The following is a 27910-nucleotide window of genomic DNA, read 5'->3' as shown; positions in this document are numbered from 1 at the left end:
TTCGAGCATTGCGATATGGTAAGTTTTATGCGGGAATGTCATGCTGATTATCCCATATGCAAAATATTGACGCACTGTTACGAACATAAAATATACTATGCGGTGACGATTGCGATACTCCCTAATGCCAAATTTCAGCACAGCTGTTTACGTGTTTTCATTTCGCTATATATTGGCTGGCACGGAGAATCTTTGTCACGTGGCACGCTGCAAACGTAGGGATGTGTAGCGCGACTGCTTCCATAGTAGGAATATCGCCTGGGCGCAATTGACAGCAGCCGTCGCGGACGGACTTCCGCTCGCGAAGCGCTTTGTTCCCGTACAGACGACAGACTCGACGGACGCTACTCTGCTGCCCTCTCCTAGCGACAACGCTTTGCACCTCACGCTTTCACCACAACCTCCTCCTGTGCTTTCCTCCCTTCTCTCTATTCACTAACGCGGCCAATCATCTCCCGCTGCATTCGGTGCTCGCTTTCGTCCTTCGCTGTGTTCGTTTGCTCGGCTACGACGGACACCGCCGACGCTCGCCGCAGTAGTGAGCGTCAAAGTGCTGCGCTGTGAAACAGAAAAATTTAAGCGACTGTGAGCGCGTTCGTATTTCTAGAACTGGCAATCAGGTAGCAGAACAGGTCATGAACCCGTCACCGCACGTCTTCATTTTTTTTCTTTTCGCTGATCACAGAGCCCCTCTTTGCAAAGCTTTTATGCAGTCGTCCTAGCTTATCGGCAGTGCTTCCGAGGCCAGCAAACGCCTTGGAGAGCAGTTGCTACTTGTTGAAAGGGAAAATGCACGAGACACACACTGACAGTCAAGAAAATTTATTAGACATCAAATGTAATAAACATAATATGTTTACTTGCGGGCCCAAAAGAAAGCACATTTCTGCCCCAGTAAAACAATTTTCTGGATTTTAAAAAAGAACAATGTACATTGTAAGCATGCCAGTGACTAGTATTCTAGATGTCCTAACACAATGAAATTAGTAAATGAAAGAAATACTAAGAACTCTTACCTTGTTTCATACTGAACCGTAACTACAGAGCCATGTGTTTGAATTGTTACTTTGTACTGACACTCCACACTTTTGCACAGACTACATATTGAGCTTGCTTGACTAACAGTAAAACTTCATTTGAGCCTAATTGGTACATAATTCTGAACTTAAACTTACAGCGCAAACACCTAAGACAGACCACAAAAGGCAGATATGACACACACTGGCAATAACTGGCTTCTTTATTTCTTCATCGTCGATGCATATATAAACCCTAGGCCACACAACTGCACAGGTGCACAGATTACATTACAGAGATCTACCAAATTATCACATATGCTAACGTAGCAAGTCAAATTCAGATGGGTGCAGGGACAAAGATATCTCACTGATGCAATTATCACCTTGACTTTTTATGTGGTAGGCTTCTAAGGCAAGCCGCGCATGCTCATTCTTGCTTTTGCCAAGAATCGACGTGCCATCAAGTCGTGTCTCACAACTGTTGCAAGGGTTTATATGCGCAACAAGGTGCACTCCTCTATCTAAATTTTTGTTTACTTCTTGCGAATGTTCCCTGCGTGGTCCCTTAAACACATAAGGTCATCTATCAACTCAAGAAAGTTGCTTGCAGGCATAGTGTTCCTTTGGCATTTTCTGAGCCGAACAAGCTCTTAAAGCTATGCTTCCGCATCTGCGGAGAGAGCAGAGGAGGATGCCAAACTCGGCATGTTGCTTCATACGTGTCGCGCGCTGTCGGCGTGGTTTATACCATTCCACTCTGATGTGGTAAGACATAGCTTGGCTAGATAGGGCATTGCGTCAATGAGCGACTCGGGGAACATGCGCAAAAATAAACAAAAATGTAGATAGAGGAGCGCACCTTGGTGCGCATATAAACTTTTGCAACAATTGTGAGGCACAACTTGATGGGACGTCAATTCTTGGCAAAAGCAAGAATGAGCATGCGTGGCTTGCCTTAGAGGCCTACCACATAAGAAGGCAAGGCGATAATTGCATCAGTGAGATACCTTTGTCCCTGCACCCATCTGAATTTGACTTCCTAGGTTTGCGTACGTGATAATTTGGCAGATCTCTGTAATCTAATCTGAGTGCCTGCACGGTTGTGTTGCCTAGGGTTTATATTGCATCGACGACGAAGAAATAAAGAAGTTAGCGCCAGTGTGTGTCGTATCTTCCTTTTGTGGACCGTCTTAGGTGTTTGTGCTGTAAGTTTAAGTTGCTTGAATAAGCCATTCCAAATTAACAGTCGCTTGTATAATGAGGCCGATCAGTGGCATTTTGCATGGACTAGCACACAAATATGATAAATGTCAAAGTACTAAATTAAGAAATTGGGACTCATCACACAAACAAGCTACATAATTTAGTGTAGTTATTGGGCTGTATTTCAGAGCAAGCTATTAAAAATTATCGTATTTTACGAACCACAACCCACCTTCTGATTATGAGACATGCCGTAGCGAGTAACCCCGGATTATTTTGGACAACCTGAGGTTCTTTAACATGCACCTAAGTCTACGTACACCGGTGCTTTTGCATTTCGCTCCCACTGAAATGTGGTTTTGTTTGCGACTAGATTTGCGAAACTTCCAAACAGGATCCCCCCTATATTTTTACAGTGGGCGCTCTTTAAATGGAGCCTCAAGGAGCCAGGGAAATTGGTTCCATTTACCAGGTGTTCTATTTACTGAGATACATTCCAGAGAGCCAACCAACTACCAGGATGGTGTCCTGTTTAAGTGGCAGTTTCACTTAAGCGATTTTCGTTTATCGGGATTCCACTGTAGACCATAATAGTGGATGAGTTGTGTTCTGCATGGACACTTTGGCATGGCTACCATGTTTAGTTGAATATTGTGCAAGCAGCAACATTTCACTGTACCCAGTGCAATATATAAAGCTAGCAATGTAACATGTTGCAAATGCAGCCACGAACAAGTACTTTCCCTGATAATATCTAATAGCAGCATCTTTAGACGAAATTAGTCATGCTTTCTCACGTTTAAGTGCCTTGCTTTCAGAAATCAAATCCACCTTATTACATTGGCCTCCAATTGTGTCATCCCCCGAGCCGAGGTCATTTGAGATTGCATTTAATTGCACTTCAAATAGCATATTGGTCATTTAAAAAGCACATGGCATCACAGTCACCACCTAGACATAAAATTCATGCTGCAACGCAGTAGCAGACATTCCGAAGTAGAAGCCTAACTATTCTTTAAGTGTGATGCATACTCAAAACACTGCAATGCAATTGCAGACAGGGTTGATAGTGTAGCAACCAGGACTAACGGACATAAAGGAGCAAAATTGTGTAAGCTTCGAATTATTATTCTCCCTGAGGAACCATGCTGTCCAATTATAAAATGGGGATCAAAATAAAGTAATTGGATAGCAAACCTGCATTTCATTAAGTAAATAAAACACTTCATGCTACTTTCCAGGGTGCACACTACCTTCTCTTTGAATGTGAATTTGTTACCTTGCCATGGGTTGCCAAATGTATAGGTGTATTGTTGGTCGAGGGTGGTGGAACGGATATAGGTCTCAGGCTAGAGGAAATATTTCGACAAGGAGACTTGCCAGGTTGAACAACGAATGTCTCACGCTAGAGCCATTTGGTTCCCTTGCAAAGATATTGGCTCCAGCATGAGACTTCCTTTGTTGGACAACTGTTGATGACTAATGTCGCCATTGTTTTCACTTACCCTCGCCTTATTAAACCTATTGCTCTACGCAGGTGCTGCACTTTCTTAAAAAAAAAAGATATTAATGAGCTCAAAGGCTTTGTGCATGGCTGCGTCCCGAAGTGCAAAAATTTCTTTTCAATGAATGAGAGTTGGTACCTTTTTTGGGAATTCAATAGTAAGAACCAAAAATTAAGCTAACACACTGGCTATGACGACAAGTAAACATGAATTGATGTGGAGAGCCATCTCTTCATTTCACACCAGGCTTGGGGTCAGCCGGACTTCTTCCTAAAATTGAGAAAATTTTTCTAATGAAATACATATTAAGAGTATTCTCTTCATAATCTGAAAATTAAAAATGGTTATCTGGTTATTCACATTTAGTTGGGAACAGTGCGAAGGACACTGGCAAAGTAAGGGCTTATACAGTAATGACACATAGTGCTGGCAGACAACAGATTTAATTTTAGAACAGACAAACAGTTACATACCTTAAAATGCTTTCCTAAAAGCCATAAAAAAACCAAAGCAGGAAGGAGTTCTACAAAATAATGTATGTGCATGAAAAATACACCTGATTATTGGTTTGCAGATTTACTTGTCAGTTAGCAAAACGTGTCACACTGAAACATTTCTCCTACAATTTGGCAATTCTGCGGGCTTTGATTATTGCTCGGGTCAGTTGGTTGCTGTTGTTACTGCTATTAGTGTACGGTGAAGTGTAATATAGATGGGCGAGTGTTACTGACAACTATGAAAATTGGCAAATTTTGCTGCACCAGGATAATGCACGCATTGTCCTGCTGCAGTGAAACTTTCCAGTAAACTTTCACAGTTGTCTGTAGCACTTTCCCACCTGTCTCGCCTCACACTGTTCCATCTATTGCTTCACCATACTGTAATATGCACCCCCAAGTGACACAAAATTCTGCCCTTCTGAAGTACTTACTGCTACTTCGAACTCGTCACATTCAGGCCGCCAGCCGTACTGAGCCCAATGTAGTATAACTGCATGGACTGGCAGCTCCTGTCATCGATTTATTCTGGTGTAATGGCACCACAGAAGCAAATGAAGACAGACATGCAGGGCACAAGCGCCTCACCTCAACTCTGGCTTTAATAAGAAAACAGACATCACATACAACACGCAGAGACATGAAGTGGCGTCATCATTTCAAAAACAAATTCTTCGTGCAATGTAACTGAGAATGACTGATGCATTTGTCCTATTCGTGCTAATCTTCCAAAGCTTAATTATCTTATGTACGTCCGCTCATAATTTCTGGCTATGAGTTTTGAAGAACACAGGAACGAACCAATCTATTTTGCAGTGCATTACAATGTGCGGATGAGAGTTGTTGCAAACTTCATTAGCCTCAATCTCAAATTATTACAATGTGTGTCTATGCAATGCAAGCATGACTGGATGGGAACGGCAGACTGTACATAACCTCCGTTGCACAGTGCACCGCCTGCAAATTGTGCTGCATGCAACAAACAAATTGATTTGTTTTCCTGGCTTCAGTCTTTTTTTTCTCATCAGAGCAAATCTCTCCACATGTTTCATACAGAAAAAAAATTTTGCCCGTAGGGACCAGCTACACAATTACCCATGAAAATTACAAATGCATACGAAACAACTGCAACCACTTTTTACTTCATCATCTCATTCATTATATTCCATATTCATGCCTAATTTAGTTGCACAAATCACTTTTTTCTCAGCCCCTTGCTAGGAGAGTTTTGTGCTGTAACAAAAGGCAGAAGCCAAAAAAAGGAAAAGGTTGGTTGTGGCTTGAAGCACAATATGCATCTAGTGAGCAAGGTCGCGAGCGTTGTGTACTCTGCTGCCATCATAAGGCCGTGCCTACATCGGACAGATGGGATGCTCTATTAATGCGAAATGAGGGAGATTGAGCGAGTTTGAGTCATCTGTGTGCAACAACCCTCCCTCACACAATGTTAGATACTGCAAAGAATGTGACTGCAATCCTGTGTTCCACAAAACTTGCGTTGTAGCCAGGTATTACGACCTGACAACATGAAAGGTAATTGTGGCTTGCGACTTTTAAAAAGGACAAATGTATCACTGGTCCATTAGTTGCACTGCATAAAGAATTTCGTTTAACAGGTATTATCAAATTATGTCTCCGCCTTTTACTTAATATTGCCTGCTTCCTTATTTTAAAGCTTGAAGATCTGGTGCTTGTGTCATTTGCATACATATCTTTCTTATCGGGCTGTATCGTATTAGCCCTTATCTTTTCACATTTGGCTTACTGCAGCTTTATGCGCATGCAAATGGGCCACTACTACCTTCAGCTGAAGGCCAAACACTATGCTGTCCAACAAACATGCATTTTACAACACTGAACAGTAGACTTAGAGAATGAGCAACTTTTATAAAAAGTGCAGTTCTTTGGACACACATTGATATATATCTGTAAAACAATGATTTTTGCTAAAATGATAACTTAATATAATTCGTACTGAGCATAATGCACCATGCAAGAAACTTGCATTTACCGGACACCACTATAGATGCTGCGACCTCTGCGGCTTCTCCACAATCTGGCATAATGTACTCAAGTTGCCTGTGAACCCTGGAAGGTGTCTATGAAACTTTAAGAAGCTCAGCAAACATGAGAAGGACCTAAAATGAAGATCAGAGAAGCAAAGCAAATTTTTAACTATTCCTCTCTATGTTGCTATGAATGTGAAGGTGCTAGCAAATGATGTATTTGAGCTGTATCTTTAATCGTGCAATAGTAGAGAGCACATTTTTGGAATAAATATGTCATAGAGAAGAATGACAGAAACCAATCTAATTAATATTTTTCTAAACTTGCACGAAGTTTTCGTCATTATGCTGATGCACATACCTGCATACCTCTACTGTGAAGTCTTGTTTCAGTTTCTTATTTTATTGTTACATAGTAATTTACATCATACACTTGTCTTCAAATACATCACTTTGGGCTCCTTCAGTATCTTTTTTTTTCTTACTCGAACACACATGCCTATACAGGGCAAGCAGTCAAATATATGCAAAACTACCACGGGACTGGCCACTCGAGGTCGACATGATTGTGCAGCGCAAAAGATGAGGACTGAAGCAAGAACACAACACAGGCGCTGTCACACACACTAAAGGCACTTTGCGAGATTCTCAGGCTTCTTTCATGCTCCTAAAAACATTATGTAGCACATATTGAGCCACAGAAAGCTGTACTGGGAAATTTTCACGTTGCTCTACAATTTTATAATTGAGACTTTTTATCTAAGTATAATATTTGATAAGTTTATTAATTGATCAAGGCTAATTAGGTAATTAGGCAAAATGCAGAAAATCCAAGTATTTCCAAGAGACAGGAAACAACATTACCTAGGTTCTGTGCAGCTAGGTGGCATTTGCATATTTTTTAATGTTTGCTAAAGTTACATGGCATAACCTGCATACGTCCCATGGAACATGTGTCACACCAATCACTCTAAGTGATGCCACTAAACTAGTCATTGCACTTAAAACATACAGGGTAAAAAAGTAAACTCTAGGTAAGAGCATACCAAGGCCTATATTGCTGAAAAGGGAAACTGATGCGAGGCATCTGATCTCCGGCTATGAAGCTGCTTCACCCTCACAGCTGGCAATGAAATGGCCGCAGCCACAGTCCTGAAATAAAAGAGAAAAATTTGACACTACAATGATCACACAGGATACGAAAAAGCTGGTCGCAAGTTTATCTTGGAGAACATCTGCCGCTACATTAGGTTTTGTATATTGGTCAGCTTAATGTTAAACTAAGCTTGCCAAAATTTTATAGCTTATTGGCTTTGCTCTTTACAAACTAAAAGCTTTGCCCAACTCATGCACTACATAAGCTATGAGATGTTTACTGATCCCCTACAATGAATGGCTTCTAAGACAAATTATTTCACACAAAAGGATGCATAATTTATGAGTGTTACTGACATTAAACACCAAGGTAGTATCTCTTTATAATAGATAATGGTGGACTTCAAGCACATTTTTCTCACAGGTACAGGTTGATCGGTCTGCCTTAATTTTTCACCAGCAGCAGAAATTTTGTTATTAATACTCGTGCAATATAGGATGACGCTGTGATGTATGATATGATCCTGAGTTGATATGATATGATCTGGTATGATCCTGATTTGGCACCTAGAATTCAAAACTGAATATCTGTACCCAATGCGCAATGGCACAGCAGCAAAGTAATTAAACATTAAACAAGTCCAGGTATCCAGTGCACAGCGCCAGCTGTTGAATAACAACATTGCCCAAGCATCGACTATATAGATATATCGTAGTATGCGCACGGCAGGCGTAGTGGCGGCCTCAGCAAAGAACACAGCCATGGAGCGACGCGCCCGTACGAGACATCGCCGGAAATTCTATCGCGTAAATTGATATATCTCGTCACGGCACAGGCATCGTTTTCTGGCCGCCGAGGTGCCGGCGCCACTGATACTAACCTGCTCCGGCCGTCGCCGTTCAAGTGACGGCGTATCCAGTAATCTGAACCCAAGCAGGACACCTGTTACCGCCAGGCAGTACGCTAACAATAAAGAGGTTCTTATACTCTGACCGGCAGCTCATGCGGCGTTGACCCGTAGTGCCGTTGGAAGCTCACCACACGCTTTTAATACCACAAACGCGCAGCCGACATTTCACGCCCGCAGATCAAAGTCGACATGTGCAGGCTCTACATGCTGCGCGCCGCATGCACAATCAGCGATGTGGGCGCGAAGAGACACAGACGATAGCACGGAGCGTACTGGCAAATCTGCACAATGCGCGCTTAGTGAGCGACCTACTGCACACAATCGCTAGGGGATTGGCGCCACGTACGCGCCAGCTAGCAGATACCGCGCACGAAGAAGCGCCGCCGGTTCTCGCTCAAACGATCGCTGTACAAACACTCACACACGCGCACCGCAGTAAACCCTTAACGAGCCGCCACATTTTTCAGGCCGCGGTTAGGCGGCGAAGCTTAGCTCACCTCGCACTGCACGTAACTATTATGGTAGTGGCTTGCGCTTCGGGGAACACGTCGAATGCTCACATCCACCCAATTAAAGACGCGGCAAAGTCCGTCATCATGTAAAAAACCCATATTTAAGTACACTCGCTTGACTCTAAGCACTCAAGTCGCCTCGATTACGACAAAGCTCGAAGAAACACAGCGATCGTGCAAAATGGTTCCGGACGGCCACCGGTCGCGACATGTTGTACTGAGACCTTCAGTGAGTCATATCAGCGCGTCTCCTCACTTTGAACACATGCACACTCATAGAACGTGTAATAATCGTTCAAAGTCACTTACCGTGGAGTCTTGGGGGTTCAATGCTGCGAGAAACAACAACCACGGTAGAAGAATGCGCCGTCGCTGACAATGGCTGCTCCTTTGCGGCTTTCAACGCACGCGTGCGCGCTCCGAAGGCTTGTGCTCCTCCGCGCGTAGTTCCGACCGTTCCGACTTTCGGCGTCCTGTGCAGCGCCAAGGCGCGGCTACTCCGAACAGAGAAACAGCGCCGACACACATTGCGCGGGATATTTCGAATCTGACTGCAGAAATAACCCTACTGAAATTGTCGCTGCGGCTCACTGCCTTGTTGGTCACGGCTGAGTTATTCTTTTCTCTATTTGGCTCGTCTCAGATAAGGGAGTATTTCAACACTCCCACTTTCCCGTAGGCCACCGTTATTCCTTGAAAACCCCCATTTTACAACCGCAATGCCCATTCAAATTGGGTCGGGGGTATAATAATGGTTCTAGCTTATTTTACTTCTTCTTGTGGGAGTACTCATTTTAGGCTAGGGGGAAAAAATGGCATATCAACTGTTAAAACGCCCATATGGGCTCATTTGTGTTTACATTGTACAAAGGACAAACTTTTTTTTGTAACCAAGAAGGATATATGGACAGACAAGAACGCAAGAGGAGGCATATTGGAGAAAGGGAGGCGACATTTGCTACGTGGCACGTGCTGGTATCATTAAATTTCGTGTTCGCTACTTTGGACAAGAGCGGCATTGGCTAACACTCCAAAATATAATCTTGTAGAAGTACGCCCAGAAGAGCAGCTCATATGATCGCCGTCATGGTGGCCTAACTGCTGAACCACCGCACGAGTAATGGGGAATAGGTGGGTTCGGTGCCGAACTGCGACAAGATCTTATTGTCCGCTTTCATTACTCGTCATAGCTGATAATTACCGCATTTATCTTTAGAATGACATTTGTCTTCACCTATGCTTTCTTTGGCTTAATTATATTTCTTTCACTTAGCATGTACACATAGATAAATCGTGTAAACCGAAATATTTTAATATAATCGTGGGGGAAATATATTCACCTTATCTAGCGAGCATTGATGCAAGAGTCTAGACAACAATTATAATATATTTCTTTGAAAGCAACCTCTCCTGCTATCAAACAAAACGGCCGGTTTATGCTGACTATGAATGTTAAGGCACGACTTACCTTTAGTATCAAGTACGTAGCACGTGAGGAGAAGGCCGTGAGTGCAACGGAGAAAGTGAGCTTGGTGCGTGGCTTTTATACTGTCCGAGAGAAGGTCAACAGCGCTGATTGCTACACCTAAAGCAGCTATCGTGATGACATCTAAACAATCATTGCTAGCGAAGACGCCAGTGCTGCGGCATTTCGTCAAACGCAAGTGAAGGGTTAGCTTTTTTTTTTTTCAGTATTCACTATTTCCAAAAAAAATGTTAGGATTGCGTTTTCCTTTTTATATTAAACTTTTAAACTTTTAGTACTTTTTAAACGAGTTCCTAGATTTTTTATGGATAGTGGTTGTTTTATTTTCAAGTTCAAAATGGCGAACGCTTTCTTTGAGCTTTCCAGGGTTTTCCATGTATCTTATCCGAACGTATTAAAATATGCGTGTGCCACGTAGCTTGACAGAACCAAGATAATGTCCTTTTCCGTCGCTTAAAGTGACTTTATTCTATATCTGCCAAACTACATTATTATTATTATTATTATTATTATTATTATTATTATTATTATTATTATTATTATTGATATATCATTATCTTTCCCACATTGGCAGCCGCCACAGGAATACGACGCCTCCCCTGCCTCGCCACCTGGTGCCGTGCATGTTATGGAAGACTGCGCGCTTCCTCCCCACTTTCGTCTCCCAAACACACGAGATCGAGCCACCATACCCGGCTCAACCTCGAATGCTTTCCCTAGAACCCATCGCGTGCGTCATGCAGCCACGATGTTATCACACTTGGACGTTACACGGACCATTACGGCGACAGCGGAAATGCGCCTGGAGTTGTTATTGTCATTGCAATAATAATAAACTTAGGGCAGAGTTAACACAAAAATTGTGGGTCATCATGAAAAATTTCAAAGGTTTCTTTGTGTTGCTCAATGCGTGCTACATGAAAGTTTTCTTGCAAAAAAATCGCAATGAACAAATTTCACTGTTATAGCGATTATGAGGAGACTGCGAGAAAATTTCCGCCAGCGTCGCTCGCCATGCCCTCTAGGTTCAGTGGGCATAATTCAAAAGTTAGCCGAGAAAGATGGTGGCTCAGGGCGGCGGCATCTTCTCACGCGGGCTGGAGGAACGTGGGGACGGTTCCCGCCAACCTTTAGCACGCGGAATTGGGGGGGATAGGAGATATACATCCCGTTAGGAGGTGGCCGGAATGGGGGATGGGGGAGCAACCGGTGTCATAGCACCTCCGTCGGTTGCTCCTTTTAGTTTTCTGGACAAGTGCTAGCAGTCTAGATACGGGTTCGGCCCGGGTACGGTCGGAGCTACGGCGAGAGGTGGCGTACTGGCGACCGCGAACGAGACGTGTTTCGAGGTCTCCACTCTGTCGCTACGATGTAGTGGGCGATTTCATGTATTCGTTTGCTTTGCATCGGACACGACGCACTGCTCGTGAAACGTGGTATGCCCATATCGCTGTATGGGCATCGATGGCAGATATGGCCTTATCCTCCGCAGTGATACCATAGAGGGCGGTTGCCCATAGCTCGCCATTCGTATGTGTTCCTTGGGAAGCGACTTGAACCATGTAGACTCAAAGCTGTAGGGAAGCTCTGGCGCGTCTCCTGCATGACGCAGCAAGCACTTAGCCTCCTGATGTGATCGACTAGTCTTGTACAGAACTATCCATGAGTAAGCTTGGAGTCGTTGAGAACATTGAATGGTGAGTCTAGTAGGATATTTCAGGGATGAAAGAGAGCCCCTGACATGATGGTCGGTGATAACGGGGAATAGCCGCCCGTACAAGAAGGGTCCGAGTTTACCCACTCGCCTAACGTTGTCAAGGCAATCACGCTCAGTACTGAAGTAATTAAATTCTGTTTTGGAGAGAAGACAGATCGCACACGCAATACCACGTTCGAAACCTTACAGCTCAGCCTGAACCGCACCCATTCATGCCTGCAGGCGTTGGTGAAAGCTTCTGTTGGAGCGGCAACGTCGAGGTAGGCGAGAACTGGGGGTGAAGTGATCCGCGCAGTTTGCTAAGTGAACGCCGTAGCTCCGAATCTGTGTCTTTCTGGAAATGTGCTGTGCGAGAGGGTGAAACTTCTACCAAATTGCATTTAAACAGGCGAAAGTGTGAGAAGAGGCGTAAAAAGCTTTGAACAACATTGGCACAGGTCGACAAGGGCGAGCCTTTGGTTCTTCAAACGTTTTGGAATTGGACGCACACCGAAAGAATCGACGCAGCGTCCGAGGCAAGCGAGCTGCTGGCGGGCAAAGTGACATTTTGATTAATTTACCTGACGCCTGGCCTTGAAAAGAGGGTCAAAAATACTCGTAGTGTGTCGAAAAAGCCGATGAAACGACAATAAGGTCATCGAGGTAGCACATACAGAATGGACACTTAAAACAGTGGAGCAGAGCGTCTATTACAAGTTCAAATGCAGGAGGGGCAAAGCATAACCCGAACGGCATCACTTCAAAGTGATAGATGACATCGGATATAATTAGAGCAGTATTTTCACGCTTCATGTCGCGAAGCTGTAGTAACCAGGCTGTGTACACTTGCAGACGTTAGAAGGAGCCATTGTTTGAATTCAAATACATTCAAACGCCACTGAGTGACCAGACGCGCAAAAAACCATCGGTTTGCCCACAGACACCGCTGTCCATATTTCGAGCCTTGAACAGCTCGCAAATCCTACTTTTTCAACGCAAATCACAGGCCGGCTAGCTGCTTCAGATGGCACGGCTTCTGACAGGACAGTTCGGTTGCACGCCATTTCTTGTGAAGTCCTGCACGGTCGAGCACCCCGCAGAGAATAGGCGCGGGAGCAGTAACGCTGCGAGAAAGCAAGTCGCGTCGCACACCCAGATGGAAACTCGCCCCGTCGTTGCCACAGACACCTGGTATACCAACCCGAGGCACTGCACATGTCGGCGACCTGCACAACCGCATCCGTTTAGCGATAGAGATGGCATTATTGTGTCTGAGACCACTTTCCATGATTCGCCAGATGCGACGAGATGATCATCGACGAGACATGCGACGCGAGCGCCGCAGTCATTGCGGAACCCCAGAAAAGCTGGTTGCGCACAGGACGGCCTTAACGACGACTCCCATTCCCAAGAATGGACGATTAGGTTTTCCATCACCAGCGCGGCCTCACAAGCGCCTCAGCTATCTTCGACAGTGTGACTTGCGTAGTGTGACTCTATATCAGGCATTCCGAAGCCAGAGTGAAAGTTCATGCGACCAAATTATTTGGCATCTCGAAGACAATGCAGTCCATTGTCGAAGAGAGGTGCACAGCTTTTCCTACGCTTACACCGTAGGCGAGACTCGCCGAATTTGGCGGGAGGCTTCGCTGTGGCGCTGCTCAGCTCGAGTTCGCGATTTCGATCCCTGACCTGCAAGCCCGTTCCGATGGCGACTGAATTGGAAAACGCTCATCTATCGTGCAATGGTCGCGCGACAGAGAACCACAGATGGCAAAAATTAAATCGAGGTCTTCCACTATGGCGTGCCTCTTAATACGGTTGCAAGTTTCAGATGTAAAATCCCTTAAGTAAACTATAGAAGCCTACCACCGGATGATGCACATACTTCGAACTAAAGTAGGTGGAGATCATTTAGTGCTTGGGTAGGGATGATGCCCTCATCAGCCACCATGACGTTTTGATTTTTGGTTGCCAGAATTGCGTATAGCTACTGTTGAAGTGGCGTTCCCAAAATTTGTTCCTAAGAAATGATGGTGTGCATGCACGTGCTAGTTTTGCGAGTGCAAACCTTCTGTCTTCAACGAAAGGTAATCGAGTGCGTGCTCTCACTTTTATGCACGAATTGTCATTCGGCGACGGACGTGATTCATGTACCAACCATTTCGAAATGCCAAATTGAAACGGCGGAAGGACTTGGCGCAACGTAGTTGGGGCAAAAGAGACCCTTGAGCTTGAGGTATTCGTGGCGAAGGCTGATGGGCCTTTCGGGTAGTTGTGTTTGAGCGGCATGCGTGGGGCTATTTTCTGTTTCGTTATATGCAGACTTCTAGCCCGCGTACGCATCCCCCGCATGCGTTGCGTGGAGGGGCTGGCTTACGTCCGCATCACAACGCGTGGGCAGGAATGCGTGAGCCGATTCAGGAGATATTGAAATACCGGGCCGAAACGCGGCGGAGGTGAAGCACCCTTCAAGAACTCCGCCAGCTTCCGAATATACGTTGAATATCTTGGCAGCAAATCGAACCGCATAAATTCGGCACTGTAAGCAATACAATATATATATATATATATATATATATATATATATATATATATATATATATATATATATATATATATGTAGGACGAGAAGGAAGAAGAAAAACAGACACGAAGCAAAAATTAGGGCAAATTACTTGTACTTAACAATTGAATTAAAGAAGTGATAAAATTAATGGCAATGAATATAGAGAATAGAATTTATTGACAGGAAATGCAGATAGGACGACCTGAGCTTGTCCGCTCTAGTCTGCTGCTCTGCACTGGGGAAAAGGGAAGGGCATTAAATACACTGGGATGTGTGATGATGATAAGAGAAGTAGTGAGTGATTATGTGTATCAAACAGTTGCCTTGCTAGAAGCACTTGTCGAGCTTGATGTCTTGCAGAACCTTCAACAACACATCATTTGCACGCATTGAAGTTGCAGTGTCAAGCCAGGGGCCGAGGATAGCTTCCTCCGACAGTGGTTGCCTGCCAACGCTGCCTAGGAATCTTTCTAGCGTCCTTCGCCCCAGCATATATCCTGGGTAATCGCACAGTATGTGTTCAAGTATTTCAGGCATCTGGCACTGTTCACAATCAGGGCTGGCTGATTGGCCGATGAGGTGCGCGTAGCGACGGGTGAAAGCAACGCCCAGCAGAATCCTGTGTAGGAATGACGTTTTGCTCCGCGCAACCTTCGGAGGCAAACAAAATTTAGCGTCTGGGGCGATCATATGTAGGTGTCTGTGAAATTTGTCATATGTGGGCTCTGTATGCCTTTGTAAGGTCCTGCATGTGTGCCTAGATTAAGGAGTTGGTGTCAGGTAGCGAGTAGGCAATCTGTTTTCATCAGAGGAGGAGTAGGCCGATATCGCGTCACTGTCAGCGAGTTCATTGATAATCACATCACAATGACTAGGCATCCATTGCAAAGTGATCACGTGGCCACTTAACTCGGCACTGTGACGTAGCGATTTCCCGCACGAGCAGGTAGTATGGTCCTTTTTTTAAAAAGCATTTTAGCGCTTGTAGCTCTGATTTGGCATCGCAGAATACCATCCATTTGTGAGGTGTTGGCGTTTTCACAAAACGGACAGCCTCCCATAATACCGCATGTTCTATGGCCGCAGACGTCAATTTGTGGTCCAATTGAAATCGCCGATTAATTCCAAGTTGAAGGATGACAAATGCGGCCGTTGTGACAGATGGCGTGACTGAATCATTGGTATATACTTGCACAGCACCACTATATATTGTAAATATATGGGACAGGGTGAGCTGTTTCAAGCCATGGAGGAAACCTGGGATTTCTTAATAATTCCGGGTACCTGAAGCCTAACTAGTGGTCTTGGCAATGTCCATAGAGATGTCTAGGGGATGTTGGTGGCTTGGAACCTTGCAGGTGTAATGCTCGCGTGAAATACAGTTGGTTTTAAAAACCACAATCAAGGTTGGTTCTGGACGTGTTGACAGAGGATGGTGTGAGTGTCTCGTTAGCAGGCGAAGGTAGGTTCTAACATGTTCCTAAGACCTGCATATGTCGACTGGACAAGCGCGTGCTTCCGCTATTGTGCCCTTAGGTGACGTGCAGCGTGGCTAGCCAAGGCATATCCGTAGTGCTTGTGCCTGAACGCTCTCCAGCGTGCGTATACAATATGATCCCACGTTGGATAGCACAGGCATGCTGTAGCGTATGTAGCCCAAAAAAGTGTCCGGTACACTTGCAAAAAACTTCGCTCACAGGGGCCCCATCTCAGTCCAGATATTATGCGAAGAGTGTGTATATCTGTCAGTTTAGGCCTAAGCGCAGTAGCATCTGTGGTCCAAGAAAGATTGCGATCTATTATCATGCCAAGAAAACAGTGACGGGTGTATGAAAATGAAAGTGCATGAAAAAATGTACTTCCTGTAGGTGCAGAACGAGCTTACGGCTTCGCACTACGCGTGCGATTCTCTAAACAATTGATCTACCACGGCACCGTTTCCCCGTCCACTTTCTTGAGTATTTATGTGTTACTACTAGAACTAACCTTGGGAGTGTTAGCCAGTGCCACTACTCAAACCTTGGCCATGTGGAACATCCTTTGTGCCGCAACCGCCAAGAGTACGCGATGTTTTTTTTTTTCTGAAAGGGGAGGGGTGAAGACAAGTGGTCAATAAGCCCGCACATGCTATCTAAAGGGATTAATGTTGCCGGATTCGAGACCTTCCCTATGTAAGAACGACAAGAACTGGGATTCACTGAGGGGCCCCATTTTATTAATCCTATCATGAGAAGTCAACAAGGACACCAAGGACAACATAGGGCAAATTACTTGTACTTACTAATTGTATTAAAGAATTGATAAATCAATGGTAATGAAAGTGCACGAAAAAACAACTTGCCGCAGATGGGAACTATCGCTCCTCTTCGCATTACATTCGACGAAATCGTTATGCAAAATCATTATGCGTAACGCGAATACGTGGGATAGTTCCCCACCTGGGGCAAGTTGCTTTTTATTCATTTCATTACCAATTATATATTGAATTAGTAAGTACAAGTAGGATAGGATAGGGATAAGTTTAATTAAGTGCCGGCAAACAACGGTTTGACGCGTCGTGACGCTGCCAAGCGTCGACCCGTGGTTATATCCTACTCTGCACTAGCCAAGGTGGGCAGGTTTGTTGTGGGTCATGAAGATTGTGCTTTTCGAGCGCAACCCGGGCCTGCTGGATGGCCCATAGTTGTGAGTCCTTGTCTGCAGACTGCAGTGCACCTTGAAGTTCGGGCGGATAAGTCCTGGAGGTAGCTGCAGTCGGGAACCTGGCGCAGTCCCACATGATGTGCATTTGGTCCACCGGACCAGCTGCAGAAACACCGCACAGCCCACTCGGATAGAGCTCTGGCTAGAGCGCGTGCAGCATTGCAGGGGCGAGGAGTGACGCGGTCTGTATTTCCCTTAGGATTATAGCCTCCTCCCGACTGAGTGCTGGGTGGGAAGGCGGCATTGTCCGTCGAGCTAAGCGGTAGCACTTGGTTGCTTCGGCATAACTAGTCAATCTGTCCATGGTTTCGAACCACCACACGGAACAGTAACTCTTGGGGGCGCGGAAGGTAAGCGCTGGCGCCGCCGAATGGGCGGTCTCGCTGTGGTTCGGTGAGGATGCACACTCGCCGGCGTGCGCCGGGAACCACTTGATACTGACGGCGCATGCGCGGTCTTGAAGTTGGAGCTTGCCGATGATGGCGCCCGCCTTGGCGCATATTCGCCCCTTGGCGAAGTTGCGCACGGCATTCCTCGAGTCGCTGAGCCCGGTGCGACACTCGGCCTCGGTGATCGCCAGAGTGATGGCAACCTCCTCAGCGTCTGTGGCGTTCGTGCACCGCACGCTCGTGCCGGTAGCCACCGTGCCGGTAGCCACCGCAACGACCACTGCCGCGAAGCCTTCCCGCTTGTATTCCGCGGCGTCGACGTACCGGACGTGTGGGTCTTGGGCATGTTCGGTGAGGGCCTTGGCCCACGCCTGCCGCCGTTCTTGGTTGTACTCTGGGTGCATGTTCTTAGGGATGGAGTCTACGTAAATGTGGGCCTGCGCCTCATCTGTGATCTCGCACGGTTGCCGGCTGGGAGCTTGGGGGGTTAAGTTATGGGGTTTTACGTGCCAAAACCTCTTTCTGATTATGAGGCACGCCGTAGTGGAGGACTCTCGAAATTTCGACCACCTGGGGTTCTTTAACGTGCACATAAATCTAAGTACACGGGTGTTTTCGCATTTCGCCCCCATCGAAATTCGGCCGCCGTGGCCGGGATTCGATCCCGCGACCTCGTGCTCAGCAGCCTAACACCATAGCCACTGAGCAACCACGGCAGGTGGCTTGGGGGTTGTATCTCAGGGACGTCAGTATACTGAGGCCCGTCTTGGTGGTAGTGAGGCGCTCGAATTACGCGGTGAGATGCGCCTCGGCTATTTCTTCTAGGGTGTTATGGACGCCGAGCTGCAAGAGTCGAGCCGTACTCGTGGTCCCATTAAAACCAGCGCCGTCTTGTAAGCCCGTTTGACCAGCGTGTTGATCTTGGTCCTATCAGTGACGTGCCAGTTGAGATAGGCCGCAACGTAGGCGATGTGACTGATCACGAACGACTGGACAAGGCGCACGAGACTGTCCTCACGCATGCCCGCCCGTCATCGAGAGACTCGGTGTATGAGCCGGATGGCGTCAATTGCCTTGGTGGTATGCTTGTTGATGGTCGTCTCGCCGTTGAGGCCGCTCCTGTTGAGCAGCAGGCCCAGGACCCTGATCTTGGGAACTTCGGGGATGCGTTGCCCCGATGCAGTCACAGTGTTGATGTGATCCCACTCCTGAAAGGGAGCACGCTTCCGTCCCGGTCGAAACGGTGTGAGGACGAACAGCTCGGATTTGGCGGGTGAGCACATTAGGCCTCTGCCGTCAAGGTGCTGCTGGATGGCGGTAACCGCCACTTGCAGCTGTTGCTCGATGCTGGCGTCGGTGCCGCCGGCCGCCCACAGGGTAATGTCGCCGGTGTAGATCGTATGCCAGACGCCGGTCCCCGCTACTGCGCTCGCTACCCCGATCATGACAAGGGGAAAGAACAACGGCGAGATGACCGAACCCTGCGGAGTACCTGTACTGCCGAGCTTGTGTTCGGGGAGCTTGAGGTCTCCGGCGTGCAGTTCCACCATGCGGTTCGTCAAGAAGTCTTGAATATAATTGTAGCTCATTACCCCCATGTTGAGTCTTGATACTTGTGCTAATATGGCTGAGTGTTTGACTTTGTCAAGTGTACTTTGTAAATCGAGAGCCAGAATTACTTTGCTGTCTTGTGTCTTATTGTCGATGATTTCTTGTTTGAGTTGTAACATGGCACCTTGTGTGCTGAGTCTGCGGCGGAAGCCGATCATTGTGTCAGGATAGAGGCCTTCGTTCTCTAGGTATTCCTGCCTCCAGTTGGCCACCACGTGCTCCAGCACCTCGCCCACGCAGGACTTCGGCGAGATGGGACGCAAGTTGCCGATGTCCAGAGGTTTGCGCGGTCTCGGAATCAGGATTGTTCTTGCCGTTTTCCACTGTCGGGGGAGCTTGCCCGAATGCCAGCATTCATTGAAGTAATGGGTTAGGGCCTCTATCGAAACATCTTCCAGGTTGCGTAGCATTTTGTTTGTAACGAGATCTGGGCTGGCTGATGAGCGGGTGTTGAGCTTGTGCAGCGCTACCCGTACATCTGATATGGCAATGTCTCGGTCGAGCCACGCGTTGGGCAGCCCTCCTTACGGCGGGTGGGTTTCGTTGGCGTGTCTGGCAGATACTTGGCTTCCAGGCTGCTGATAACAGCGTCTTTTCTTTGTTGTTGTGTGATGGTGTGCATGAGGCGGGCCAGGCGGACGCGTTGGTATGACTTGGTCTTTGTTTCGTCTAGGAGGTGCCAAAATAGATTCTATGTACAACTACGATGCAGTTCCTTGTCAGTTCGGTTGCAAATTGGTTCCACTGTTGACGGCACAGGAGCATGCAATGGTGTTCAATAGCCCTGTTTAAGTCAGCCACCTTCTCCCTCAATTTGCGATTCAGCCGTTGCTGCTTCCAACGCCCCTGTATCGTACGTTTGGCCTCTATCAGATGGGCCAGGCGGCTCTCCATGATGATGATGTCCTCGTCTGTTTCTATGGTCTTTGTAAGTTCCTTGTGTGGACAAGTAATGTTGTCATTGGTGTTTTTGTTGGGATATATATTTAATGGGATAGAATGATCAGATATATATATATATATATATATATATATATATATATATATATATATATATATATATATATATATCTGTCAGTAACCCGCGTTTGTTCCCTCACCCAATCTGCTCTTTCCTTATCCCTTAACGTTACACCCATCATTCTTCTCTCCATAGCTCGTTGCGTCGTCCTCAATTTAAGCAGAACCCTTTTCGTAAGGCTCCAGGTTTCTGCCCTATACGTGAGTACTGGTAAGACACAGCTGTTATACACTTTTCTCTTGAGGGATAGTGCACCCTGCTGTTCATGATTTGAGAATGCCTGCCAAACGCACACTAGCCCATTCTTATTCTTCTGGTTATTTCAGTCTGATGATCCGGATCCGTGGTCACTAGTTGCCCTAAGTAGATGTATACCCTTACCACTTCCAGTGCCTCGCTACCTATAGTAAACTTCTGTTCTCTTCCGAGACTGTTAAACATTACTTTAGTTTTCTGCAGATTAATTTTGAGACCCGCTTTTCTGCTTTGCCTCTCCAGGTCAATGAGCATCCATTGCAATTGGTCTCCTGAGTTTCTAAGCAAGGTAAGCAAGGCAAGGAAGCTCAAGCTATTATGGGAAAGTGCCAAACATGACAAATCGCTCGGAAAGAAGGTTTCACTTCAGCATGATAAGCTTCGTATTAACAATGATATGTTCATCTGAAATGACAAAACAAACCAACGCGAGATAGCCTCTAATTCCCGTACTGGTCAACATTCTGATTGACCAGTCAAAGAGAGACTTATCAGATTACTGAACATTAACGCACGTAGCATCGTGAATAAGACAATTCAACTGGAATCAATTCTTTTGTCGCACTCGCCAAACGTTGCAGTTATAACGGAAACCTGGCTTCATAGCGAAATCAGTGACAAGGACGTGATCCCGCCCGCTTACAAAATAATTCGTAGAGACCGGACTACTAGGGGTGGTGGGGTAGCTGTTATTGTAAAGTCTTCCGTGGAGGCCATCCTGTTATCAGAGTCAAGCAACACCGAAAGTCTGTTCGTAAAACTGAATATTTATGGTCATGTTTTTATTATATGTGCGGTATACAGACCACCTGACTCTTCCCCCGATTATTTATTTACGATAAGTGAACAAATGGCACAGTTCAATAGAAATAAGCTTTTAGTGGTTGGGGATTTTAACTTGCCGGGCATTGACTGGGATCGTATTATGTCAAGTGCCGGTTCTGTTACCGACGCAAATGTGCTTTTTGATATGATGCTCGATCACAACCTTGTACAAGTAGTTCGTGAACCTACCAGATTTGGTAATGGTCCTGGTTCGCTCCTTGACCTTGTCTTTCTTGAACGCTGCTTTTCCGATTATTCTGTATCTATCGAACCTGGGCTGTCTGACCATGCTCTTATTGTTGTACCATTCCCCTTGAATGCTACCCGTGCGCATGGCACGCATGCGCTTACAATTGTGAAAAATTTTTCGCAGGCTGATGATGTGCGGATAACAGATTATCTGGACTCTTGTCTTTCTGAATTTCACCAGAATTACGTTCTGCAGCGTTGGGGAAAGTTTAAAGCAATGTCTTTATTCTGCATTGATCAATTTATACTTAACAAACTTAAAAAGCCTGCTAAACATACACCATGGATAAATAGACGCACTATTCAATTAAAACGTAAAGCCAAACGCCTAAGAAAGGAAGGCCCAGCTACTGACAATTTAACCAGTGTTCGTGTCGCCCTTTCAGAGGCCATTACAGAAGCAAGAAATTTTTATTTTAGCAACACTTTACCAAATTTTATTAAGGACGATCGCCAGAAGTTCTGGAACTTTATTAAGGAACGGAATAAATCCATGACGAACATTATCCATGATAACATTCCAATAACTGATCCCAAGGCTGTTGCTAACCTTTTAAATGACCACTTCCACAGTGTCTTCTCACCACCAACTGAACCCTCTTTCCAAACTTCACCATCCTGCTCTTCTGACGTTAACATTTCTCATGAAGGTGTTCTTAACATGCTCCTCTGGTTAAAAGCAAAATAATCTGTTGGTCCAGACGGCATTCCCAACACCTTCCTTCGGCGTTATGCGGAACATTTAAGTAAATTCCTTGTAGTAATCTTTCAGGCCTCTCTACATTCCGCGGTACTTCCGCTCGATTGGAAAGTAGCACGTGTTGTCCCTATATTAAAAAAGGTGACCCAAGCTCAATCCTAAATTACCGTCCAATTTCCACATTATCCTCTTCTTGTAAATTATTTGAACACATTGTTGCTGACTACATTAATGATTTCTTAAACAAGCGTAACATTTTATCTCCTTTCCAACATGGCTTCAGGAAGGGGCTCTCGACAGTCACCCAAATAAGCACAGTCATTCACTCGTTTGCTTCTGTCCTTGACAAGGCTGGCCAAGTGAATGTGATATTTTTGGATTTTCAAAAAGCATTTGATGTAGTTCCTCACGACAAATTAATTTGTTAATTAGAATTCCTTGGTCTTCCTGCCTTTATCCTGACCTGGATTTCAGCTTACTTGACGCGTCGCAAACAGTACGTAGTGATTGATGGGCAGCAGTCCGATTCTCTTTCGGTAACCTCTGGCGTGCCTCAAGGCAGCGTCCTTGGCGCGCTACTATTTCTTATTTATTGTAACGACATAGTTGATGTAATAGAGACCCCTGTCAATATTCGTCTGTTCGCAGACGACTGTATCATTTTTAACGATATTAATACAGTTCATGATCAACTATCTCTTCATTTAGCCTTAAACAACATTCTTGAGTGGAGCAACAAGTGGGGAATGAAACTTTACTCAGATAAATCTGTGCTTCTACGTATAACAAACAAAAAACTACCCCTAAAATTTCTTATTCTATTGGCCAAGATCCCTTGGCCGAAGTGAGCGAGTACAAGTATCTATGAATTACAATTACTAACAACCTAAATTGGAATAACCATATTGCTGCTACCGCCTCCGCTGCTTTCAGAAAGCTATGTCTACTTCGCCATAAGCTTAAACATGCATCCCATGAAGTAAAATCCTTAGCCTATACCACATTTATTCGACCCAAATTGGAATACTTGTGCGTTATTTGGGACCCGTTTACAAAAATCAAAATTTACGCCCTTGAAAGGATACAGAGAAGAGCCATACGTTTTATTTTTTCCAAATACGGCCGAGAAGAGTCTGTTTCTGAATTACTGCGGACAAATGGCTTTCACACCCTTCAAACGAGGAGAAAAATAATACGCCTGCAGTTCCTCTACTCCTTGACAAAACGTAAATTTTCTTTAGATCCTAGTTCACACATAACACTTTGCGCATCCAGGAAAACCCGTCATTCCCACCCCCTCGCTCTCTCCCCTTACGTTGTCAAGACAAACCTCTTTAAATTTTCATTCTTTCCTCGAACCACAGAAGAGTGGAACCTCATCCCTTTCCATCATCTAAACTCACCTGAATCAATTCAAACTCATATTATTAGTATTTCCTAACTAACATTGCTGTTACGTGTTATATTGTTTCATTTCTTGAATTTCATATTTTTGCAATTCTGCCTTTTATACATGTACTTTTACTTGTTACCATCCCCCTCCTGCTTGGGCCACACGGCCTGCAGTATGTTGTAAATAAAAATAAATAAAAAAAATATAATCAGCGAATTGCAAGTTGCTAAGGTATTCCCTATCAACTTCTATCCCCGATTCTTTCCACTCCCGGTCTCTGAATACCTCCTGTAAACACGCTGTAAATAGCATTGGAGAGATTGTATCTCCCTGTCTGGCACCTTTCTTTATGGGGATTTTGTTGCTTTCCTTATGGAGGACTACGGTGGCTGTTGAGCCGCTATAGATATCTTTCAGTATTTTTACATATGGCTCATCTGCACCCTGATTCTGTAATGCTTCCATGACTGCTGAGGTTTCGACTGAATCAAACGCTCTTTCGTAATCTGTGAAAGCTATATATAGGGATTGGTTATATTCTTCACATTTCTCCATCACCTGATTGATAGTATGAATATGGTCTATTGTTGAGTACACTGTAAAAAATTTCCCTCATTATACGGAGGATTTCCGTCATTATACGGAGAATTGCAGGTAAAAATACGGAAAGTATGTCATTTCAAAAATACGGCAAAATCTGCCGTTATTATACGGGAACTGCTCTCCGTTTTAAGCTTTACGGACATTTCACTGTAATCATATAGCGGCTATACACTGTTTTGCACAAAACAGACGGAATTCCGTATTTTTGTTATGCGAATATACGTATTATTGTGAGAAAACTTAAGCAGTCTGAATGAGCGCTCCTACTCACAAAGTTTCAGCTAACAATATTTTATTGAACACGCAAACTGTACGCATCATGAAGATACGTACAAAATGTGAGAGCTAACCTTCGACCAAAAGCTGCAATAACAGAACGTATAAATGTATATATGCGCATCTTCTATTCCGGTCGCAGTTCGCCGCACATATGGGCCTTGTAACGCTGATCATCAGCGCAAATATATGCGTGTTCTTGCAATGTTCTCAAATTAAGCGCTTTGTAGTTAATAATACAGCATATATGTTTAAATGAACGAAGAGCCGTGGGCATACGTGCATACGTAAACAAGCTTGCGGCACTCAGGTGCTGGTGCACTGGGAGTGACATTGGTGCTCTACGGCAAAAATTGTGCGCACTATAAATCAGTACCGAAACGCAGGGAGTGGTATAATTGCAGAAGGGCAGCGGATTGGGCGAGCTGGTGTTCCATCATAACAATAAAATTCAAACAGCGCTAGACGACAGGACCAGAATGAGGAGGAGACCAACACAGCGCTGAACTTACAACTGATTTATTTGAAGCAAGAAGTCAACTTATACGTACAAAGCTGGGCACGCATGCGCCCGGTCATACATCGATCATCAGACACACACTCCGGACAGCCAACATACGCACGCGATGTACATGCCTTGCAATCTACCCTTTAATCAGCAATGCCATTTCTTTTGCTGACAAGAATAAAGATGTTTTGCTAACGCAATTATTAGATTTTCCGACGATATGGAATGCTTCAGCGACTTCTCTGGTAGTCTTGTCACTGGGAAAAATAACGTTTGTGTATCGTCAAAGTAAGGTACGAATTTAAACATACTGCAATGCTTTGCCAAGTTAGTGTCTTTTTTGCCCACTGAATTGGCATGCTCCATTAGTCTAATATTGATGCAACGGCCTGTCTGGCCTATGTAAGTTTGACCACAAGGTAAAGGAATTTGGTCGACAGACAAGTGGTATAATGACCGTAACTACGTTTACATTAAGCAACAAATGGTCTCGAAGGGGACTGGCAGCCTATAGATCCAAGTACAACGGTCTGATGAAATTTTCGAATGCGGCAAAGAATTAACCCAAGTGTGAAAGGGCATTGCTGAACTGCAATATAGTTGGTTTAACTCATTCCCATAATATTTACAAAATATCTCGTCTTTGACAATAACTGCCCATTCATTGAGACAAATCGATTACACATAATCTTCACTGTTCATGTGTTAATTCTTGCGGTAAGATGTATTCGCAAACATTTGGCGCTTCATCTTGAAACAAGACCGGCAAGCACGCTCGTTTTTGTACGGCAGAGAAAAGAACGCAAACATGCACCGATATGTGTGCAAACTACAGGAAGGTGACTGAAGATGAAGGAGCTATTACCGTGCTAGTACTGTGTGTACTGTCAAAAAGAAAAAGAAAGACAGAAAGAAAGAATGCCCAGTGTCGAGATGTAACGATTCAAGCTTTATTTCTTTTTCACCTAGAATGCAACATCATTAGTTCCATGTGGTTAATACATAGGTAAATGTTATGACACAACTCATTTACCCGTTCATTACATGCATCTACCAGCCCAAATTATCACTATACTAGAGCTTACGGACGCATCGCAGGGCACTGCGTTGCACTTCACTGCAGCACAGGGGTTTGCTATCCCCAGTAGCGATCGCTTTGGTTGACCTCCCTGCCTTTCTGATTCTTGCATTCTCTCTCCCTTTGTATAAAAAGCACTAACTTGTAGAAGAGAAAGCGTTCTCCTCTTTTAGAATTCATTTAATTTTCAAGCAATTATTTTGCAGTTCCAGTAACTACAGCGCAAATGCGAAAACGAAACCGATTCTGTTCTGTTCTCCGCGCTCACAGAGTGCGGCACCAGAGGGCAGCGCGCGCTGCGCTTCCGCGTGGAAGTGGCAGACGGAGCTGCCCATGTATAGGAGGTATTCTCGTGACGTCATCCGCAAGGGGCGCTAGCGCCTGGCGCGGCGGTCACCATACTCGTGGTCGCGAGCGCTGGCACCGCAGTATGACTACCACCAGTGTGCTAGGTTGTGCGTACTGTTTTGATCGTTTTTTGCCAGTGAACGGCGCATTGAGAGGTTCGGAAGATTTGCTTCCATCGTGGTTCGCTCAGTATGCGGTTAAGCGCGTACGCGCGTGGACTGAAAGAGCCTGAAAAGTCGTGCTAGGAAGAAAAGGTGAGCCTGTGCGGTGGTGTTGACGCTCTTGACTTTAACGAATCAGAAGTGAAGTGCGACGTTAACCTTTTGCCACGTGTGGATTTCACAGACATTAAGGATTACCTCGTCCATGCAACGATCTTCATAACTCGAGAGAAGCTGAAATCATACAAGGCTTTCGAAGCTCACAATTATCTGACCAGTGGTTGGGTGCAGGAACCGCGTCTCAAAGCTCTCGCCGACAGCCGAGTGGTCATCGTTGGCAGGGTAAGCTCATTTGTTTTCATGTAACACCGTCAAGTGTTGTGTATTGAAGCGGTGGCGTGATGTCGAGCGCTGAGTTGTTTTTTTTTTTTTTTGATGATTTCATTACTCTGCGTAGCGTCATCGGCAGCAGCGCAAATGTGCGCATTGTTCGATCAAAAATGTCCAATCTCCTCGCATTTCTTCGCTGATTTGAGCGCTGTGTACCGCAGCGATCGCGCATTGTCGGGAACCGATGTAGTTTTTTTTTTGTTTTTCAATTTTCTCGTTACACAAGCGACTTTTGACTTAGCATAGGCAGCGGCGTAAAATGTGTCGATTGTTCGATCGCGAAACGAGCAATCTCTAATCATAAAATCTAAATGCCGAAGCACCTACATTCATGCATTATGCCAACATGTTCGTTTTAGCATTCCTGATGCATGCGTGTGTTTGCCAATGAGCTAATGCTCATTGGCAAACAGCCTAGTTCTGGCTGCTGCGGCGCAACTGCGATGTTTGCGCGCAAACATGTTTTTTTCTGAACGAGCTCTGAGGTAACAATCCTTAAGGAAAAGCTTTCATAACTGTTGTTTTCTCACCAGCTTATTCTCACTTTAATGCAGGTTCTACACTCCCCGTCACTGAGTGAGAAACCACTGCACCCCTGACTCCTTGTGAAAGAAGATGGGCTGGTGCAAGCTGCGCACTGCACATGCAAGGCACGCTCAGGGGAAGTCTGTTCCCACATTGGCGCTATCCTGTTTTACATACAGGCGGTCGTGCAGAGATGGGATGGACAAGCCTGTACCGACAAAAATGCATGGCTGCCGCCACCTGTACGGTCCCTTGAAGCAAAGCCTGTATCAGGTGTGAGCTTTTCATCCTCAAAGATGAAGAACAGGGTAATGGACGGTGAGACACCATGTCGTGGGAAACTGCGCCGGTTGAATGTTCAACCTACCACAGGTGA

At 45.3% G+C, this 27910-nt stretch overlaps 1 protein-coding gene and 1 long non-coding RNA gene across 2 annotated transcripts in view; both read right to left on the bottom strand.

Annotated features, from left to right (window-relative positions):
• The window catches only part of LOC142591137 (nucleoside hydrolase-like), a 206230-nt gene extending 195986 nt beyond the window's left edge, over nucleotides 1–10244 (bottom strand). Inside the window, exon 1 of the mRNA XM_075703515.1 lies at nucleotides 10217–10244. The gene's annotated coding sequence lies outside the window, so the exon portion shown is untranslated. The remainder of the gene's footprint in view (nucleotides 1–10216) is intronic.
• Nucleotides 2120–9188, bottom strand: LOC142591135 (uncharacterized). The gene is made up of 3 exons (XR_012830352.1): nucleotides 9058–9188; nucleotides 7277–7382; nucleotides 2120–3997 (listed from the first exon to the last, which is right to left on the bottom strand). It is a non-coding gene; the product is annotated as an uncharacterized LOC142591135 (long non-coding RNA).
• Nucleotides 10245–27910: the final 17666 nt, after the last annotated feature.

The sequence above is a fragment of the Dermacentor variabilis genome, chromosome 8 (assembly GCF_050947875.1).
Source record: "Dermacentor variabilis isolate Ectoservices chromosome 8, ASM5094787v1, whole genome shotgun sequence".
In the NCBI taxonomy this organism is placed as follows: Eukaryota; Metazoa; Arthropoda; class Arachnida; order Ixodida; family Ixodidae; genus Dermacentor; species Dermacentor variabilis.
The sequence above is the reverse complement of the archived record's forward strand: the minus strand, read 5'-3'. Positions and strand labels throughout refer to the sequence as shown.